The sequence below is a fragment of the Panulirus ornatus genome, chromosome 23, assembly GCF_036320965.1.
Source record: "Panulirus ornatus isolate Po-2019 chromosome 23, ASM3632096v1, whole genome shotgun sequence".
NCBI classification, from domain to species: domain Eukaryota; kingdom Metazoa; phylum Arthropoda; class Malacostraca; order Decapoda; family Palinuridae; genus Panulirus; species Panulirus ornatus.
The window spans coordinates 24,169,134-24,183,778 of record NC_092246.1 but is presented as its reverse complement, the minus strand read 5'-3'; positions in this window follow the sequence as shown (position 1 = coordinate 24,183,778).

Sequence of the window (14,645 nt, the reverse complement as noted above, 5' to 3'; positions counted from 1 at the left end):
CCGACAGATGATGAAGGTCATTCTGTCTTGCTTAACTTCGCATGATCAGAGAGAACCCGAGAACCCGACAGCAGTTCGTAGGAGTCCTGTAAATATATGTTGATATATAATCATTTTTTCATCCTAGGATCCCTTGTCTGAGACTCCTTTGAGACTACGCATTAATCAGGAGGAAAATAATTTTCTCATTTTGAACAAGGTCCTCGACCCAACTGTACTTCTAACTGTATATTGACGATGATGCAACCTTGGCAAACATGAATTACAAAGGAATACAAATTGCAACAAGCCACTGGCTCTAAACGAGTTTACTTGTGATACTGGGAGGGAACAGAGTCTCATGGACTGAGTGAAGTAAGAGCAGAAAGACATGAACATTTTTCAGAGAGGAAATCCTGTAAATCTTCCATGCATCTAAGAAGGCGTAAAGCATGACAGTCGTGGATTTGATGCGGAGTAATGATCATGTCCGTGTGTCAACGTATCTACGATGGTATCAACGACTCTGATTGATAGATCATTCACAACGTTGACAATTCTGCTGAAGAAAAAATACTTCACCTCAACTGAAATAAACGTTTGCCCACGAGTGTGTATGATTACCTATTCCTGCTGTACGAGCCCCATCGCTTGTCCAATCTCTGCTACCGTACAGCCTTATGAACTTCTCTAAGCTGTCTCATTTACCGCATCTTCGTTCAGTATATTCCATCATCCACTGCTCTCATAGCGCCGCTGTTTGCCTCCTCTCGGCGCCACAAAGGTTCATCATCTGCAAGTGTTGATGATGATGATGGCATCACACTCCCACCACCAGCACAGCTCACGACCCTCACATTACTTGACCTCTCCTTAATCCCTCAGGGAACCAGCCACAATATACCTGGCTGCCTCAAAAGTAACAACCCGTGACGTGAAATAAACTTTTTTTTTTTTGCTATAAATCGTCAGACTCGCTCGCTCTACAGCAGTCACACAGTGAAGGAGTCAGGCACTCAAGCAATCCACTGGCTGTGAGACACCGAGGCGCCCTCAGTGACTAGAGGCAACTACCACGTGACTCCTGCCTGGCTCTTGACCTTTCGGGCAGGGGTCATGTGGCGCCATCACACACTATAGCCATCATTCCGTTCCTCTCCAAAGACCTACAGCTGTGCTCCAGGGTCGTTCCCTCATAGTCCAGAGACTACCATATAAGCAACCTCGTCACTTTCTTGATAAATAACGACTCGTAAACAGTTATGGGGAGAGGAGAGGCGATCGAACACACACACACACACACACACACACACACACACACACACACACACACACACACACACACACACAGCGGTTCGCGGCCTTTGTTAGTCCAGCGGCTGTTTCAAGGAAGTATGATGGTTGATGCCCACCTCAGAGAAGCTCAGGTGGAATCTACACCAAGAATGTCTTTTGGCAAAAGTCCTTATATAGCTAACCTAGAACTCTGTCACCGTGCACCACACCCACCTTCCAACAACCCTCCTCCCAAAAACAGTAAATTGAAATAACATGAAGTGTATTAACAACAGAGGAATAGATAGATGAATAAGTAGATACATCAATGAATAAACAGACAAGTGTACCACCACTTCAGGACAATAAACCAGAGGAAACCATTGTTCATTATCATGATGTATGATGTTCTGATATATTTCTAATACATGGAAAACTATAATGATTTAACATGAAGAAAATCTCTTGTTCAACAGCATTACTATCATGATTACGCAAATTTAGTCAACACTTGGGAAATGATTATGACTTCATTTAACAGGTAGATATTATACATCACCATAATTATCATCATACATCACCATAATTATCATCATACATCACCATAATTATCATCATACATCACCATAATCACATCATACATCACCATAATTATCATCATACATCACCATAATTATTATCATACATCACCATAATTATCATCATACATCACCAGTCCCATCCCAGGCACATGAAGCCACTGGGGTGTTGTTTCGCCAGGTAGGCAACCATTTGTCTGATCCAAAGTTGTAATCTTTCATTCATTACAACGTAACTTGACCAGTATCACGCTGGCACGAGGGACTGCTACTTAGCCTGGCCAACGTCGACCTCTTCAGAATATATTTGATCAATGATTGGTATGAAGCCTCAGTGATGTCATACCATTACTGGTGTGTTCGTAGCGTTGGCTGAACCTCTTCTTCTTCTTCTATAGATTCAATTTATCTGCTCATCACCTCACATGATTTCCAATTTTATTCCTCTACAATGATTGTCAATATCATCACAATCATTATCATCATCATCATCATATTCACAATCATCTTAACGCCATTATAACATCATTATGAGCCTCATGGTCACATCATAACCTCCTCATGATCACATCATCCCCACATCCTTATGATCACATCATCCCCACATCCTCATGATCACATCATCCTCACATCCTCATGATCACATCATCCCCACATCCTCATGATCACATCATCCTCACATCCTTATGATCACATCATCCTCACATCCTCATGATCACATCATCCTCACATCCTCATGATCACATCATCCCCACATCCTCATGATCACATCATCCCCACATCCTCATGATCACATCATCCTCACATCCTCATGATCACATCATCCCCACATCCTCATGATCACATCATCCTCACATCCTCATGATCACATCATCCTCACATCCTTATGATCACATCATCCTCACATCCTCATGATCACATCATCCTCACATCCTCATGATCACATCATCCCCACATCCTCATGATCACATCATCCTCACATCCTCATGATCACATCATCCTCACATCCTCATGATCACATCATCCTCACATCCTCATGATCACATCATCCTCACATCCTCATGATCACATCATCCTCACATCCTCATGATCACATCATCCTCACATCCTCATGATCACATCATCCTCACATCCTCATGATCACATCATCCTCACATCCTCATGATCACATCATCCTCACATCCTCATGATCACATCATCCTCACATCCTCATGATCACATCATCCCACATCCTCATGATCACATCATCCCCACATCCTCATGATCACATCATCCCCACATCCTCATGATCACATCATCCTCACATCCTCATGATCACATCATCCTCACATCCTCATGATCACATCATCCTCACATCCTCATGATCACATCATCCTCACATCCTCATGATCACATCATCCTCACATCCTCATGATCACATCATCCTCACATCCTCATGATCACATCATCCTCACATCCTCATGATCACATCATCCTCACATCCTCATGATCACATCATGACCATCCCGCCACCAGGAGCCTGGAACACCATCATGGCACAAGACGCATGACAACCATTATATAATATTCTTGACACTACAAAGTCCTTCTTCCTTCCAATTACCTGAAGAACGTCACTTGATGATTCTAAAGTGGAAAATTACCGGCTTTGGTGAGAGTTTACACTGAGACAATTGTGCTTTTTGTGGAGATGAAAATTACTATTGTATGAACCGGACAGATTACAGCCCACTAGAACATGGCTCGTCAAGTAAACGAGCACAGGTGACATGGAGAGGCTGACAGACAGACAGACAGACAGACAGACAGACAGACAGACAGAAAAACAAAGATAAAGAGAAACTTCCATACTTACAAGAAGACAAACTGTCATCTTGTAAGTATGGGAAAAACCTTCAAGCATATAAACATGGTAATGATCACAAACTTGTTTACATCGTACATAAGGCCAGAAGTAGGGGCAACTTCTCTGGTTTGGTCACCACACCTAAAGAAGTACAAACAGGTAACATGGAAAGTTCAGAACATAAAAAAAACAGTAACAGAATTAAGAGAATTGAGTTAGAGAAAAGGATAAGAGCCCCAGATTTGTCCAACATAGCAGAAAGAGGAGTAAGGGGTGACCTGATCACATCCCTTAAGCTTTTAAAGCACCTGGATGACGAAGACAGTGACCTGTTCTTCGAAATATGGAGGGATAAAAACTTGAGGAAATACCATGAAATATGACAAGAAACTTGTTAGAAAAAATGTAAAAGTTTCTTATAGTGTTAGGGTAGGAAATTGATTAAATGATTTGAGTTATGATATAGTGAAAATGAACAACATACAGAAGCTGTAGAAACATATCAAGAGATGGGGCACCATGGATGTACAACTCTCTCTCCGGTCAGTACAAATAGATGATCACACACACAGACATACACACACACACACACACACACACACACACACACACACACACACGTATGAATTGCCATCACCGGGTCGTTTGTATGGTTAAACAAGTTTGTATCATACTGAAGACATCAATTATCATCCTCTACGTCTAGTAAAATCAATCTAATCGTCTCGTTTATCATTCTTTCCCTCTTCCCACAGCTCTTCTGATTACAACTCTGTACATTCATCCATATCTCTCCTGATCACAGTTCTCCACACTCTTTGTTCAGCCAAAAAACAAATAATATTTTTCATTTCATTAACATTTGTTACCCAAATGTATTTAGTTTTCTGATAGTCATATGGGTGTTTTTCGGTAGTCTCTCATTACCAATATTCAGTCATTAATGTCTTGAACAATATACATCAATGTCTTGAACAATATAAATCAGTGTCTTGAACAATATTCATCAATCATTAAACCGACAAACACAAATTGATTGTTTACTTGAAAAACAGCCATTTTTATCCTATTACCAAAAGTAATTACTTTCTAGATCAGTAATTGTGATAGTCTAGTCTGGGTTCATGTTTATCTACCTCGACAAGTGTTGTAAGAAGGTCCTCAGCAGAACCATGTCTGTACCCAGCAACAACACAGTATAATCAAACACAGAATCAGCCGGATCTTACCTGACTTACCGTCTCAACAAAAACGATGAATAATCCATTTCTAGGATTTGTTTTTCATGTTTCGAACTGCATTATAAGTACTCGTCATGATCTATGTCTTCCGTTCACTGTTAACCTAAGTAACTTTTTCAACAAAAATAGGATTAGTTAACTAACTTCTTCAACAACAAGACTTAATTGCATTAAGGAGAGAGAAAAAACCTCTGTCTTTCGGTAAAGCCATCGTCACAGAAGAAAGATTTGCTGTATCCTTTACCTCTGTAAAACCTTCCCTAACATTCACCTTATGAAGAGAAAATATTTTGTTTTGACACCGCCGGTATGAACTAAGTTTCCGCTCCAACCACAGCATGGTAGGCCTACACTACCATCCAACCACAGCATGGTAGGCCTGCACTACCATCCAACCACAGCATGGAAGGCTTACACTACCATCCAACCACAGCATGGTAGGCCTACACTACCATCCAACCATATAGCATGGAAGGCTTACGGTACCACCAAGAGCAACACAACACATCCCTTGCTCCTGTTTTTATAAATTTTGTATCAACAAAAGGTATTTTCACTAGCTACGACTTTCGAGGAAAAGTATTTGTGTGTGTGTGTGTGTGTGTGTGTGTGTGTGTAAGAGAGAACATACGTATATTAAGTGTACATTCCTAAATCTAATGAAGAAGAAAATGAGTCGAAGACTTGTTCATGTAGAGAACACAGTAAAGTCCATTCCAGGTTACTGATCAACAAGATATCTGAACATTTAATTCCACTGTATTTTGTTGTATTATCAGGTAGAACGGAATTTTTGTAAACAGATCTGGACGCCTGATCTGGAATTTAAATGAAGTAATTAATATTCATATTCAACAAATGGTGTTGTTAGGCGAATGTCAACAGTTAGATATATCTGCTGTCATCGAGGTCAGTCCGTGAGATTGCCAGTTTGGTAGTCATATATATATATATATATATATATATATATATATATATATATATATATATATATATATATATATATATATATATATATATATATAAAACAGACTAATCTTAACATTGTTTACAGTACATTATCAGAATTTACCTTAAGACAAAACTAAAATCAGTCTCCAGCTTATAAGTTCCACCATGATCATTAACACTAAATTCCCTTCTATTTCTTAATAGAAATGATACACCTCAGTGAAACTATTTCCCAAATAACATAATATCCTGAAGCTCTCATTTCGTCATCATCATCACACACACCCACAAGGTTTCTGCCTAATTTGAAAACTTATTTTTGACACTTTGGTTCTCGTCTGAGGCGCACCGTATGCACGGCACACTGCGCATTGTTTACATCGTTTTGTATCTAAACGCCTGCAAGATCATCCTGAGAGGTAGTGATAAGACTGCTCCCACGTCTGTAGTCTTGATATGAAAGTTGTTAGCAGATGTCTAAACTCCGATACAGTGTAGGTGGGTAAGAAATGATCACATGAATGAAGAATAAGACGTTGAAAACGGGGCAAGCTTACCTAGACTGACTTACATCAACATATCCACAACCGCTCACAGATGGTGTATCAGCTCTAAGTCATGAGAACACACAAAAGATGGACAAAAATATCCACTATCCCGGGCCTCTCCCCTCCCGTCTCCTGGGCCTCTCCCCTCCCTTCCTTCCACTCTCCCGGGCCTCTCCCCTCCCTTTATTTCCTTGATATACCATTCTCTTTATCTTATCATTCCTTTTCTCACGTCACTCACAATTACTTTACGTCTATCTTCATTCACTTACTTTACGTCTGTCTTCATTCACTTAAGTCTTTCGTTTTTATTGTTATCTTTTCGTCATATTTTCTTGGCTGGTCTGTGACGTGACGCTGGGAAGTCGCAATCTCTGATTGTCAGTTGTTTCCCAGGTTCCTCTCTCTCTCTCTCTCTCTCTCTCTCTCTCTCTCTCTCTCTCTCTCTCTCTCTCTCTCTCTCTCTCTCTCTCTCTCCGTCGATAGAGGAGAGAAAATGTCTGGGGTCTAGGTTAGGCTGGATGTGGATAGAATCATCAAGGGCAGAGTAAACAATATATTCTTGTATGTACTTGGGAGGAGGGAACCAGGGCAATCCTTTCATCCCTCCCTCAAAATATTTAGTCTCCCTATCTGACGTCATTCAAGGCCTATGACGTAGTGTATTTGGCTAAGAATATCATATTTTGCAAGGTCATAGCTGCACCACCCTGTGCGTGTGTGTATGTGTGTGTGTGAAAGAGAGAGAGAGAGAGAGAGAGAGAGAGAGAGAGAGAGAGAGAGAGAGAGAGAGTATATAAAACATTCACAACGCACTGTTCTGCGCCCCACGCCCAACAGGACAAATGTCGTATACTTAATATTTCAAGGTGTAATTTTTCGTGCTCGGGAGTGGCTTGCTCTCTGCCCTCACACTGTCTGTATGGATGTACGTAAGTGTTGTATGTATGTATGTATGTATGTATGTAAACTCATATTCCATGTACGTAAAATGAATTAAACTTTCCTTTGTAACTTTAGGTTTAACAGTACTTCAGTTTAATGTAATAATAGTATTTGTAGAAAATTGGTCCTAACTCGAATACTTTTTACAAAAAAATAGACGACATTCAGTGAACTTCGACGCCGTGATCTATCATGAGTTATGACACTGAAAAGTACATATAGATTACCTCAGTTGAACATTAGTACATACAGATTTCCTCAGCTGAACATTAGTACATACAGATTCCCTCAGCTGAACATTAGAACACTTTGTTATTTTCAGTAACATTATCAACATTCATGTCGATTATATATAGTGATTTTTTGGTGACTTCACAATGGTCATGACTCAGCGGTCTTTTCATCTGATCTGATTCATATTTTCGTGGCTCACAACAGAAACATCAGAACAGGAGCGGCTGGTGGCTCACAACAGAAACATCAAAACAGGAACGTCTGGTGGTTCACAACAGAAATATTTCAGAAATCACAGCAAAAACAGTTGTAGAACGACAACAGAAACAGCTGGAGACCTACAACAGAGATCGTTGAAAAACCACAAGAGAAACAGTTAAAGACTCACAACAGAAGAGGTTAAGATTCACAACAGAGAAAGTTAAAGATCCACAACAGAAGAAGTTAAAGACTCACAACGAACACAACATTTCATGGTGGATGTGTTGGTGGTGGTTGATGCTGGGTGCTCTCACCGACCCTGGGAATTGGCTAAGGTCACCACGCCAGATCACATTTATAATCCAGTTCCTTTTAATCTTTTCTCTGCTTATCAGACTCCAATAACGTAGCCTCAACAGTCTTTATTTGGTCTTAAAAACAAATCCCTCTGTTGTCTCTATGATATCTTTGATCTCTTTTTTAACGCTTTATTGGTGAGGGTTTTTGGTTATGAATGTGTATTGTTCATGCTCTCTCTCTCTCTCTCTCTCTCTCTCTCTCTCTCTCTCTCTCTCTCTCTCTCTCTCTCTCTCTCTCTCTCTCTAAGCCTATAAACACATCTAGGCTTCTACAACAACATCAAATCTGCATTTTTCATATTCTTAAGAACCAGGCAACTGTCTTGCAAACCCATCAAACAAACTCTGCAAGAAATATCACAACACCTTAGTGTTAACAACAGGGACCTCCACCTCCCCCAACTCTCCATCTCCCCCATCGACCCTCCAGCTCTACAACAACACCAACACCTCCAAAACAACACCAAGAACCGTCCAGCAAAGTAGCCACTTTCTCCAAACCGCGTTCATATCTCCACCAACCTCTTCGCTATATTTCTCCAAAAACCTCCTGGGCTACATGTCTCCGTGAACCTCCTGATCACAACATGTCTCCATCAACCTCAACCACAAAATCTCTCCAACAAGCTCGACTACATCTCTCTAACAACCTCCTCGACTACATGTCTCTAAAAACCTCCTCGACTACAACATATCTCAAACAACCTCTTGACTACAGCGGCTTTCTAACAACCCCAAGATCTATCTGGGGTAGAGCTGGAGTTCTCAGCCCCGACCCTTGCCACCACATGAGCCGGGCAACAGAGCCACGCTACAGTAATTGTGTCTAATGCCCCACAAGTGGCACTCTCTCTCTCTTTGAAGTCCGCCTGCTTAATCCTCTCTCCCTGCCCCACCACCCCTCCACCACCACCGCGGCAGAGTGCCAGCAGCACTCGTGAATTCCTCGGAACTCCCTGGAGCTCTCCTAAGCCCTCTGTCGTTGTCTTGAGCGCTCAAAAGCTCTTCTGAACTCTCTTGAACTCTCATGGGCTTCCAGTTTCCTACTTTGCTACTCCTGAACTATTTTAGCCACTCTAGAACTCACGTCAAGACACTTTCACCTGCACTCTAATGCTCTTGTGCTCACTCTACACTTCTGTTACGGACTCTGAACCTTCCTGAATATCTTCTAATTCTTTTGAGACAATCTTGAGTACGACTCTGCCACTCTTTTGAGACACTGGCGCTCTATATGAGTACTTTGATATTCACTTGAGTCCCTGGTACTCGCTCTCCTTCTTTGTTAAATTCTTCAAAAGAAAAATTGTCTTCCATTTTAGAACTCTGACAACTTCAGCAGTGAGGCTCAGTGTTGAGACACTGCCACTGTCTCGGACACTCAGCCAATATCTTGGGAGCTGACGCTGTCTTAAAACAAATTTGCAGTGTCTTCAGACACTAACCCTGTCTTAACCATGAAACATTACCCTCAATATGGAACGACTGTCCTACCCTCGAGGTCAACATACCTAGCTGGGGGAAAACAAGTTTTAATTGATATTTGCATCAAATAACAAATTATATACGTGAGCTTAAGTTTTACTTTACCTTATCAAGATATGATGATAAAACATAAATGAAAGTGGTTATTGTGAATAAAGCAAAAAATGTTTGAAAATTGATATGAAAAAAAATGTTTTATCAACATAATACAATAACTGTTCACCATCAGGATCTGATATAAGAGGTATCGACTTTGCAGACAACCGACTTCCTGCTGACAGATGGAGAGTTTCCCTGTATCATTATGATCTGTAAGACATCTATTTCTTATACGTTGGTTATTCCTCTCTCTATCACCATCAGTGGGTGTACAGCACATAGTGACACACCCACCCTCGGCCATATCTGAACAAGAACTGAAGGTAGAGGGACACGTGGTTGTGCACATATAAGAACCCAGTAAAACAAATGAACTTGGAGAAGTAGCAGGTCTACTAGACCCATGGGCAGTGTTCCACATATTAACATCAACGTACACTCTGACATTATCTTAAACCCTGTGGCACTACCATGACACACTGGAACTATCATGATACACTGTCTTCATACACATACAGAGCTTGAACAGTGTGATTCTTGAGAACTCCAGTACTCTCATGTTTGATCTCACTCCCTTGGTTACTTAAGAACTCTCCACTTAAAACTCTTACCTTCATGACTGTTAAGGCACTTCGTAAGCACTTTAGAACCTCCTAATCACTTAATAACCTCTTGCGTCTTTTTGTACACATTTAAGCGTTACGATGCTCTCTAGACATCAGTAATCGTTTGTATATGAGTTCAAGAATATATTCAACTAATAAGGTCCTCATTACTTCAAGCCCTTACATCACGAGGCTATAGTTAGTGACTAAACTCCTGCATGTTGTTGCTCTGTAGTGAATGATACACACACACGAGGGAGCGCGCGCACCCACAAACAACACACAAAGATTCACTCGCGGGCCAGCCGGAGTTCGAATCCTACCACAGCAGTCGGTTCACAGTCACCTCAGCTCTTCATCCTCTCCCATGAGCCTGGCATGAAAACTAAACAACCGAGTTGCATTATGAGGATAGAGGACAAAGTTTTGCCCACCATCGATGAAAGAAGAGTAATGGGTGACTTGATCACAACCTTTAAGTTCTGAACACTTTTTGGAAAGATGTGAAAATAGAAGACGTAGAAGCCGCTCCATGAAAATAAGAAAGTAACTTGCAAAAAAAAAACGTAAAGAAGTACTGCTACAAGAATAGTGAATGCGTGGCATGAACTGGTGAGGAAATTATGAATGCTCACGGCATACGAAAGATTAAATGATGTATGACAACAGAGAAAATCCAAGAGCTAGAACTCCTTCCCTGTATTGTATGAAGAGGTGATTACAGAAAGATAAATCATGAGAGAACTGAGCTACGTTGAGAGTCTGAGGGTTACAAAAGTTGCCCACCTTAAAGGAGAAAAGAGATAGGGGTGACCTGATTATAGCCTTCAGGTGCCTAGAACAAGTGGACGACGGCGTCAGTAAATATGTTCATCATGTGATGTTAAAAGAGAACAGAGGAAGTTCTGATGCAGGAGGTGAAGCAGTACTGATCCAGGCGGAAGTTAGTGGATCAGACTGAGTAATGAGACAGCAAACATCGATAATGTTCCAGTGTTTGAATAGCTACCTTATGGTTCACAGAGGTCGAAAGACGAGGCATTACCAGCCCACACCTTTCCCCCTCCCTCCCTCCCTCCCTCCACTGTACAAAGAGGGAATCATCCCACATACACACTATACTTTCCCTCCTATTGTCCCTTATTACTTTCCCCCCCATCAGTCCCCTGCCACCCTGCCACCCACCAATCTACTCCCACCATCAGCCTCTGCCACCTTAACCACCCACCTTCCTTGCCACCCTGCCACCCACCATCCCTTGCCACCATGCACCCACCATTTTCTGCCACTCACCAGCACTCTGCCACCCTGCCAGCCCTCTGCCACCCTGACATACGGTGATTCTTCCAATTATAAGCGATAAAAGTCTAGTGGGCGACAAACGCTTTGGCGCCGACCGTATTTATACCCTAGTTGTTTGTTTGTTTGTGTGTGTGTGTGTGTGGGTGTGTGGGTGTGTCTGTGTCTGTGTGTCTATGTGTCTGTGTCTATGTATTAGAACGTATGCGAATGTGTTAAAGAGAAAGAAAAGTCATAGATAATGTACATGTATAGTTATATGACTGCGCATTTCCGCATGCATGGCCTTACATCAAGGTGTGTGCGTGTGTGTGTGTGTGTGTGTGTGTGTGTGTGTGTGTGTGTGTGTGTGTGTGCACAGATGTATACCAAAGTATATCAATATATGAATCAATGTCAATGATACACAATGATCTGCATGATCATACAAGAACGTACATGCCAGTATTCTAAACACTGTATACGCTGTGTACACTTCATATACTGTACTCTATATACTACATATGCTGTATCATATATATACTACATATACTGTATTATATATATATATATACTACATATACTGTACTATATATATTTCATATGCTTTATACACTGCTTGTTCAATGGTATATATACTACATGTACTGTAAACACTGCAATTGTACTGTATTTACGACATGGACTATATATACTGCATATATTGTATTATATATGCTACATCTACTGCATACACTGCATCTGCTGTACTGTATATATATTACACGTACTGTATACTCTGAATACAGTGTACCGTAAATACTAAACATACTGTATACACTGCACATACTGTACTGTACATACCAAATGTATTGTATTGTCACAGCACAAGGCAATTAAGTGGAACAAACTGTTTGAGTGGAAAGTATCAGACTTTTCCATAATATTTCCAATACTCTCACACAAATTTGTATCCTTATCAAGCAAAAATTGAGGCAATTGTTCAGTTAATTTTATTGTCATCATTGTTATTATTATGATAACAATGATATTATTATGATAATATATATATATATATATATATATATATATATATATATATATATATATATATATATATATATATATATATATATATGCTATTTACTGGATGTTTGATGAGAATCGTGATGTGGTAATAATATCTATGATAACGATAAGTGTAAAGTAAATGGAGTGTATTGGTAGGGAGGCTGTAAGCAGAGAGGATAATGTGCAACCATAAGAGGGAGAGATTCATAGAAGAGTGATGGAACATTTGAACTTGAAGGAGAAATGGTAGAAAGGTTGAAGCAGTCCTAGTAGCTGAGGATGTAAGGGCTACTGCTGAATATAGTGACGAGGGAATGATTAACTACATGTTAGTGTCGGGAAGCTGAGTGGATGAAGGTAGTCGTAGAACGTAAAGATAACTGAACGTAACAGAAGCTGATCAGATGATGAAGTCGATGTAAGAAATATATGAGTTGGAAACGAGGGTGATGGAGACGTTTGTGTCATCTTGAATGATGAGGATAGAAGCTATAGAGCAAAACAAGATGCACAAGTTACTTCACACGAAAGAAAAGTAATTAGTTTATTGGACAAATGTAAATATGGTACAGAAGGATGACGGGTAGACAGATGGTGACCTTCTAGTAACAAGAGAGTGTGTTATGATGACGGATGTAGATGATAGAGAGAAAAATAAGGGAGCAAATATCTGAAAATAAGAATACTTGTTTTTTCTTTCACTCTTCCTCCTCTCTCTAACTGCTCTCTCTCTCTCTCTCTCTCTCTCTCTCTCTCTCTCTCTCTCTCTCTCTCTCTCTCTCTCTCTCTCTCTCTCTCTCTCTCTCTCACCTGAATAACTCCAGTGAGTGAGAAAAGTTCACCTAGTCATCCACTCTCGTGATGGAATAAGTCTCGTCTGAAACCTATTTTCTCATTGACTTACTTTATTCGCGACGACGCCAGAGCATGGAGGACCTAGAACAAGATACCACACCCGCCCGTCACTCACGCCCTTAAACCTGTCTTACTGCAGGAGTCGCTGAAGGAGGAGGGATGCGTAATGCAGGGATGAGGGGTTGTTTGTCACGGCCGTTCTACCGCTTCTGTTGCCAAGGGTTGAGGTGTGTTGAGTCATTGTTTGTGATGCACTCATCCGTTTTTCTGTCAGAGCGAGACTTGCGCCGTTAGTAAGAGTCCTTTGTGGCAGCATGACGGTCTCATGCTGTTGATCCCTCAGCCATTGTGGCCGTTGTAACATACCGGCCAGTCACACTGGATCATTGGCGTCTCTCCAGACACGCTAACGTACTGGCCCTCCGATGCGCTACTGCTGTGTAATGTTTCTTAAAGCATCGCACGTCTGTCACTCACTCTGAAGTCATTCGTCAAACTGATCCATCTTCTGAGAACTCTTTGATGAATAAGTAATCCACCAAGAGTGGATGATCCACATCGTACTCTGTGTTACTGTAAATGTTACGAGTCACTCCACATATATGGATGGGGTGAGTGAAGTGGTACCCTAGTGGATCTGACCCTTCTAGTGGTATATGCAGTGGAGTGGAGTCACATAGAACCGAGCGCTTCTGGTGTTACATATAAGACTGTCCACAAGTGTAACCATTACATCATCTGGTACCGGCCTTGATATACAGCCTGACGTTACTTGATAATACCATCATCAACATTATGCATCTCGAAGCCACTTTTCAAAGGACTCCTGCAGCTGTGATGCTGCGCTCCCTGCAGGAACCAGTAAGGTGGAATCCTTTGGCTTGAGAACATTTACCACGAATTTGTACTCCTTGTATCAGATCATTAAAGATGGTTTAACGATGGTTTAACGATGGTTTAACGATGGTTTAACGTAGTCGAAGACAAATTCTCACCCGTGATATGACAACTTGCAAACTAACACCAGTGATGGGTGGATAGCTAGCTACCTAGATAGATAGATAGATAGATGAATGTATAGACAGATAAATAGATAGAAAAGTACATAGAAATAGA